Source organism: Gobio gobio (genome assembly GCF_949357685.1).
Source record: "Gobio gobio genome assembly, chromosome: 11".
NCBI lineage: Eukaryota > Metazoa > Chordata > Actinopteri > Cypriniformes > Gobionidae > Gobio > Gobio gobio.
Genome location: NC_137104.1, coordinates 57170947 through 57179382, shown reverse-complemented (window position 1 = coordinate 57179382; position 8436 = coordinate 57170947). Strand labels below are relative to the sequence as shown.

At 35.7% G+C, this 8436-nt stretch overlaps 1 long non-coding RNA gene across 1 annotated transcript; it reads right to left on the bottom strand.

Moving 5' to 3' along the window:
• Positions 1-5852: 5852 nt before the first annotated feature.
• LOC307134003 lies at positions 5853-8005 on the bottom strand. The gene is made up of 3 exons (XR_013817508.1): positions 7688-8005; positions 7276-7329; positions 5853-7069 (listed from the first exon to the last, which is right to left on the bottom strand). It is a non-coding gene; the product is annotated as an uncharacterized lncRNA (long non-coding RNA).
• Between the last annotated feature and the right edge of the window lie 431 nt (positions 8006-8436).

Sequence of the window (8436 nt, the reverse complement as noted above, 5' to 3'; positions counted from 1 at the left end):
AGAAAGTGTCCTGAAACAGGTCAGTGTAGCGGTAACCAATTTCCAGAAGTGTTTTGCTGTCGTAACAGATCAAAGCAGATGATCCGTTGGAAAAAATAGAGAGTAAAAGAGAGTAGAATAATAAATAAAAGCAAAGTCTTAGCGGAGCGACCTGAACGGCGACCGAGCACGGCGGCGCCATCTTTGAAGAGGGATTCTAACGAAGGGGTCCTTGTCACGGCCATGGATGAGGGATTACAGGAGGAGCCGTAAATTGTTTGGGGAACAGATATAAGCAGGACCATGTTGTGTCTCCAATCAGACACGCTCTGCTGACATTCTGTATGTCTGTTGACTGTGACTCTTTCCTTGCAAGGGAATAAAATCTTTATAAAGGCAATTTGGAGAAGTTTTGTCTCTTATTCAGAATTAATACATTGAATTTGAATTTTGCCGTCACAATTGTCAAATGACCCAAATGATATAGAGCAGGGGTCTCCAAACTCGGTCCTGGAGGGCCACTGTCCTACAGAGTTTAGCTCAACCCCCAGTTAAACACACCTGAACCAGCTAATCAGTGTCTAACCTGACCCTAGTAAAACACAAATTAACTGGTTCAGGTGTGTTTAATTGGGGGTTGAGCAAAACTCTGCAGGACAGTGGCCCTCCAGGACCGAGTTTGGAGACCCCTGATATAGTGACTTCTCATAATAAATCCATGTCAGAAATGATAGTTGATATGAGTGACTTGCATGCTCAAGCCTTCCAGAAGCAGCACAACAAAAGATCCAAGAAAGAAATCCATAAAGAAAAGAAGAGGAATTGTAAAAAGAAGAGGATCGAGCCTGATCCAGGGTCAGGAGACCCTTCTACAGAGGGGAAAATGAATGATGAGATTGCTAAGAAAGATTGAGAGATGTGTTATCAAAAAATGATTAAACTGATGATGGTTCAAGAAAAGTTTGATGGGGAAATGAACAAGATGCTGAATAGAGTTGATAGTCTATGTACATTGGAAAATCAGCTATATTCACCTGGGAATAACAATGAGGTACAAATTGATTTCTATTTTCACTTTGAATGAACAATTGTGTATAAGGGAATTTGTAGCAGGTGTGGCCCACATACATGTTTTGCTATGGGTAAATAAATGTTCAGTGATATCTTCCAAAGATTTTTTTAATATTGCCGCATTTTTAGTTGATATGGCAACTAGATACACAAAGTGTGATCATCCTGGCATGTGTGGAAAGTGTTAAACCATGTGTGTTACACCTAACCCGCGTTAGGTTGTGCCCCGCGCTCCCCTACGTCATCTTCATGCACCTCAAAGCTTGTTTCGTAAAAACTGCAAAAACACCTACTCATACTGTATGATATGTTGCAAAATCCCTAACGCTTCTGACAGGATGCATCATCTCAGACACACACCCTCTCCACTGTAAGTACATTTCTTACTTGCGTTAATTTTTCATCTCTGTTTTTTGTGTTTATCAAAATAAGACAAATCTGATATTATTATAATCTTATATCTGTTATTTAAAAGTTGAGATATTTATTTAAAGCAGAAGACTTACTAGTGTACTACTAGTAGTACGAACTAGTGTAGTTCGCTATATTAGAACTACACTATTATATTCTATACTTTTATGAATTCTATCGAGAAAACATGAGATAAAGGAGAATAAAGACTGAGAGTCAATGTTCAGAAGTTATTAATTATTATGATGTTTTAAACTATGCTGTATTTATCAATGTGTTTGTTGTCAAACTCAAAAATGAGTATATTTTAATGATTAAAAAATGCCATTACTTTATTTTAAAAAGTTAATAATTTTATTGACAAAATATTTTAGTTTGTCTTGTTTTGATTATATCAGATGATATTTTAATCTGTCATATGCTCATGTTATAATGTACTCCACCTATGGGGCATGTTGTCACATTCACTTCCATTCTTTCGGGGTAAATCAAGAAAAAAGTAAACACTGTATTAATGAAACACAACCACATGATTGTACTAGACATGTGTGGAATTAATGTGGGAAAATATTAATACTCTGAACCCCAAATGGATTTACACAAACAGAGACAGTCAAAGGTTGGGCCGCTCTCTCCTATGTTTTATGCTGAAACTTTGCTAAGTAAACCAAAGCCCTGAATGGGGCAATGATTTTTCCACCTCACTTAAAGTCTCAGTGTGATTATTTCTGAACTATTATCTGGACCTGGACTGAGAGGATGAGTCCTTTCCCATCTGCAGTTCGAAGACTTCAGCCATCTCGCCCATCTCGAAACTAGCGTGGCTGTGTCCGAAAACAGTAAGTTCTGGATCCCGCTTTTCTCTGTCATTGTTCCCGTTACACCACTGCCTCAATTAAATAAACACTCGGGGCTGAATCTGAAATCATCCCCTATACTCTCAAATAGGCCACTATTGAAGGGGACAGCCATTTTGTAGTGGTGTCCGAAACCATAGTGGACATTACTGAGTGCACTTATTCATTCCCATAATGCACCGCATTAACGAGTGTACAGGCGATGTACACACAACAGCTGTCCGAATTCACTCACTCGTTCTCATTCACTCCTTCAAGTGAACTGTATTAGTGGACTAAAGTAGGGAATAATGAGGGTTTAGAGGTCTCACTTCTCTACTGAAGATGTTTACACTGCCCTCTGTGTTCAGGCAACAGCGCCCTCTAGTGACAGAAGCTTGAGACACCCCAGTACACCTGACACATGAATCTCACAGTCAGAATACTTTCATTTAAGCCTATAATAATCTAGTGACAGAAATCTTGTAATATTGTAATTAAAATAATTCTCGCCAATAGCTGTGAGCTTGTATAATTCATATTTTTGTTCTAAGGAAAATACACAGCTGTAAATTATCAAGTTTTTATTTATTATTATGATCTTATATCTGCATACTGTTGGGTACCACATTTCCAAGTAACATTAAATACAATACTTTTTTAGGTTTACTTTAGCTTATGTATTGAAACTGTTATGCCCCCCACCCACACTCTGGCCCTCGAGTTAAACTAATTGAATATCCCTGGTGTAGGATTTCCTAAACCAGTTCCACCGCACTCTCAAAAAAAGAGTACAAAATTGGCCGTCACTGGGGTGGTTTCTGTACCTTGTTAGAATAATGATGAAATTAACTCCTTTATTCCCAACATATATACAGGAATAAGGACTGATGTAAGGAGGTCTTACTCCCAGTGTGTAACCAAGGATGATGCCAAATGTAGAGAGGCCTATGTTAACAACACAATATGTTATGCATGGTTTTATGATGTAAGAAATATATAGAAAAGAAAGATATAGAGGAGGTTTTATAAGGAACCTTTATGTTAGACTTTATAAGAGTCTTGTAGGAAAATATAGTGGAGGTTTTATAGAGAACCTTTATGTTTGACTTTATAAGAGTCACAAGAAGAATAGAAATAGCAAAGTGAAGTGAAGAGTTGTTTATATGGCCGAGAAACTTTTATTAGAAGTTTTTATTTTCACAACTTTTATGTATAAGCTGTTTATGAGGCCGAAAAGCCTGAAGGAGGTTTTTCTTATACAACTTTGATGAATGACTTTGTAAGCATGGAAAACCATAACAACATAATATTGTAAAAATGCTTTACTTTGATTCATGGCAAGAATACAGACACATGGTTTTGTAAAGATGTTTTATTTTGGTTTTATAGTAAAGACACGGAAGCAAAAACTTTTTGTGAGAATGTTTTATTTGGTTTTATAGTGAAGACACGGAAGCAAAAACTTTTTGTGAGAATGTTTTATTTGGTTTTATAGTGAAGACACGGAAGCAGAGACGTTTTGTAAAAATGTTTTATCTTCATAGTAAAGACACAAAGACAAAAACTTTGTAGAAAATGTTTTATTGGTTGATTGAAATGAACACACTGAACCATTGGTATGAAAGTCATTTATATATGTAAAAAACAAGCAAGCGAAATGCAAACTGTATTAGCATGCAAGTATGTAATAAAGCATTTGAACAAAGGAGTAGGATTTTACCGTAGGATGATGTCTTGCAGACGAGACGCAGGAGGAGATCGAGGATCCAAGCCAAGAAATGGAGAATGAAGGAACACAAGGCATTATATACTAATATGTTGAAACAACTGAGGGAGTTGACAGTAGTCCAAAATCTTGGATTGGATGAACTATGCCTATGTAATTGAATATGTAATGAAGAGGTGTGATAATGAAATGATATATAAGGTATCGTTCGCCATATGGAATCCAGAAGCTGGGAGCGTGATGCTGCTTCTCCATTGCTTGATGATCCGAGCCTGACATCTGCTGGTGACTTTTGTGAACTGCCGCTTTTTGTTACTTAAGACTTTTTCTTTTTATAAACTTTTATTTGATTGTATGTAAAACTTTTTGTTAATAGAAAAATAAATCTACTTATAATTGATTTATAAAAGAAACCGTTTGCCACGTCTCTGCTTTCTAAACGAGTTGATCTGAACCGGACACGGAGGGGGTCTGTTCTTCTAGAAAGTGAGTATAAATTTATATTTATGATCTAGTTAAGGATTCGACCTGCTTTACCTAGCCTGAGGTTGTAAACTAAAAATAGGTAGAAGGTGTGTGGGATCTAGATAGATTGTACACCGAATAACAACCTCTAAGTCAGGGGTCGTAAGTTCGGTCCTAGAGATCTGCCGTCCTGCAGTGTTTAGCTCCAACCCTACTAAACCACTACAGTATAAACCCATGGCTCCCAGCATGCATTGCAGCATGAAGTGTGTCACCATTGTTGAGATTCATATGCTGACTCTTGATATCTGTGTGCGTCTAAACTTTCCCCCCTAGAATGTGTTAAAAAATAAAAATTCAGAACGTCTGATCTGTGGCAAGAAAGTATTGTTGGTGAATATTATTTATTAACATTTTTAGTCAGTGATGAGTTTAGTCAAACATTTTTCTTCATGATCATTTTTGTTTATGGCTTCTTTTGATTTGAACAGATTATGTGTTTTGTTAACACTAACAAAAGCCACAAACTCACTTAAAAGCCAAGAGTCAAACTACCCAACTAAATGAAACACTGATCTCCATCATGATGACCGAATGTTTTCAATTAAACATCTAAAGCTCTGTTAATTCTCAATAAGAGCTTCTGTAGACGTCTTTCAGGGATGGAGTCAAACTCTGCAGGACAGTGGCTCTCTAGGACCGAAATTCTGCTCTAAGTGAGGAAAACAATGGTGTAATTGTACCCTACAGACCAAATGTGTACCTTTTAAAGGTACAAATTTTAAATGTTTACCCAAGGAACAAAGTTGTACCTCCACTGTACCTTTTTTCTGAGAGTGCAGTGCTGACGAATGAAACAATGCCGTTCATCTGCATTCACACACGTAAGACGATAAACAACACCCGAGTGAGAACGACTGACTGCACTTCCTTGATCAAAGGAAATGCCTTGATAACCTTCTTTAACTTCTGAACACAAAGCCAAACTAAAGTGTTTGCATGCACAATCACAAATCTGATCATGTTCTCATTCAGTTCTGAGGATCATTTTCATGTGAAAACATTGTTTTAAAAAGCGTCACTTTTTATAGGAAAGTCCTTTGAGACATAACACTGCTGTGATGAGGATTGACTTCAGGACATGTTTAAAGACATTTCCAACAGAAAACTCTGCATATATAGTATATAGCATATATAGTAGTCCTCGTCCCTTCCGTTAGTTGCTGCAGCTCTTCTCTGAAACCAGACTCTGATTCTTCTGTTTGGACACTGGACACATCGGATCGATCAGGAGATTCCTGGGAAACTCACTAAACGTGTTCATCAACAGAAATAAAGAGAGAATGCACAACAACAAGGTTGGAGCCAAATTTACATTTTTATTTAGGACACAATTGCACATTTACTCTAATTCAAAGTCATGCCAATTTCAAAAAAATGTCTACCCAATTTCTTTTGAATTTCCTCGATTTCCATAAAAAAAAGATGCAAAGGATAATTCTTGAGTTTCTGATTTAACAATTTGCTGGATGCTTTCAGTTGTTCATCCCACCAGCGAAAGAAAAGCGTGTGGAGATGTTTGCAGACTTTTGCAGAAACATTTTCATCATATCTCAAAAGAGCTTGTATTTTTTTGGAATATTTGTCAAACCTTTAGCTACCACCTTTAGTAAAATCATCAAAAGAATATTTATTTTTATTATCTAATTTCAGATTCTTGAACAAATTTTGTTTAATTTTATTAAGTTCATTGTAAATATTAGAATTGTCGATTTCTGGAAAAGTTTTCTTAAAATTACATATATATTTTTTTGTAATTTCTTGTGGTTTGTCTAACTTTTTTCTAACTGGTTTAGTAACTTTTTCTTCTGTAATATTTTGTGTGTAAACTGGGATTACATTTTCCTTGTCAATTTTCCTTTGTGGAAGGCAGGCGGCCTTATTTATATCTTTGCTTTCAAATGTTTGCAAATTAAAAATAGAAATCCAATCTTTAATCACATTTTTTTGATATGAGCCATTTAGGCCGTAACTTTTACTATATCCAATAATAATTTTTATGCCATGCTTCTTATTTAACCAATATGCCCAAAAAAAAGCAGTGATCATGCAGGGCACACATTTTGTCCTGGCTAAACATGGGCTATTTGTAGAGAAGATATACATTTCAGAATAATCACAGTGACTTTCATTAAAAATTTCTTGCATTAGTGGAAATATTTCATCTTCAGTATGCGCATTTGGTTTTAGTTTTATAACTTTAATACTACTAAAGTCAATTGATCCATCTTTTTTTCTAAAAAACACAAAGGCAATCTGTTTCTTATCCTCTCCTGTAATACAATCCTGTACGTATTTATCAAGATAATTAAAACACTGATTAAAAATTTCATTATAGATATCTTTTAAATCTTTTAGCTTAATATCATAGTTCTTTAAATTTTGAAATTGATATGGCAAATATTCCAAGGTTGGATTTATATTATAGTAGTCTTTATAAAAGATCTTTGAACCAATCATTTTTATGATAAAATCTCCATTATCCATCTCCACACGCGATTCAGTTCTGGAAATAGATCTATAAAAAAAAGGCAAAATTATACACAATATAATAAATAGCAGAATGCTTATGTAAATGAAACACACAATCATCACACATAAACACATTCCCTACTACTGGTGTTATTATAATAAACTGTGTTAAAAGTATCTTTATCATCTGACCTGTTTATGTGCGGTCAAATGTTTTATACACTTACAAAATATGTTTATATGTGAACTTACCCATTGATTATATTTGGTCGGTATATTTTCAAATCCGGTGGCTCTTTATGTGTTCTGCAAATATTAAAAGAAAGAGTTAATTAAAAAAAATATATTGTTTTTTATTTTTATATAAAAATATGGCATTGAAGTTGCTTCAAACTATGGTATAACACTATTCAAAACATCATTCGATGACAAATGAGATTACAATTTCAAGGGAATAATCGACAATTATGATTTTGGTCATAATCATGCAGCCCTACTGACACTCTTTTACTTGTAAAAAGGGGGTCGCATTTAAAAAAAAATTGTTGAAAATCGAGTAAAGGTTTAAAATGAACTAGTTTTCTCCCACATTCAAAACGAATTGCTTTAAACCACGATAATAACAGGAAGCACAAGATGCATCTCAATCAGCGAATATACTTACAGGGAACTCGAAGAAGATTCTTCTGGCAAAGAGCTCTAGAACGGAAATCAGAAAAGAGAAATTAGGGGAAATCCATCAGCACTGTAGTCCACACTGACTCAAGTAACTCATCATGGTTGATTTCGCTGTTCCCGGGGCAGGAGCCACCAAGACAACACTTTCCCTTGGATCGATAGACTCAGTCTGTCGGCCTACAGTTGCGTCTCTCTTAATCAGTGGACCTGTGTTTCTCAGAAACTCCTGCCCGATGACCGTTTTTGTATCTATAGTAAAGTTGTCTTTCTTGAAGAAGTCGGTTTGGTGTGTCATTTGAAGTGAGAAGCTGGTAAACGGCTGCTCGTTTATAGTCTGATACACCCGCCCTTTACAATCATGTGACATCACATAACAATGCTGTTCATCTCGATTAACGTGTTCCTTTAGGTCCTGGAGCGTGGCCACGACGAAGAAAGACCAAATCCACGTACACAAGATTTCACAGTCAGCCATAGTTCACGGGTTTGAGTTGAGCCAACTTAAATTAAACAAATCAGTTCAATCAAATAAGCTCGCATGAGTACTTAGAACTTTCTTCTTCTTTTGAGTTCATAAAACGGACACATTTTTAGTCCTCTGAATTGTTTCATTGTTTTGAGTTTTATAAAATTCATCTGAAACTGGGCTGGGGTTTATATATCCCAGCATGCTTTGCCATGACACTCGCAGAGGAGCATGAATGTTAAAATTAAGTGTTTTTTAAATTAATTTGC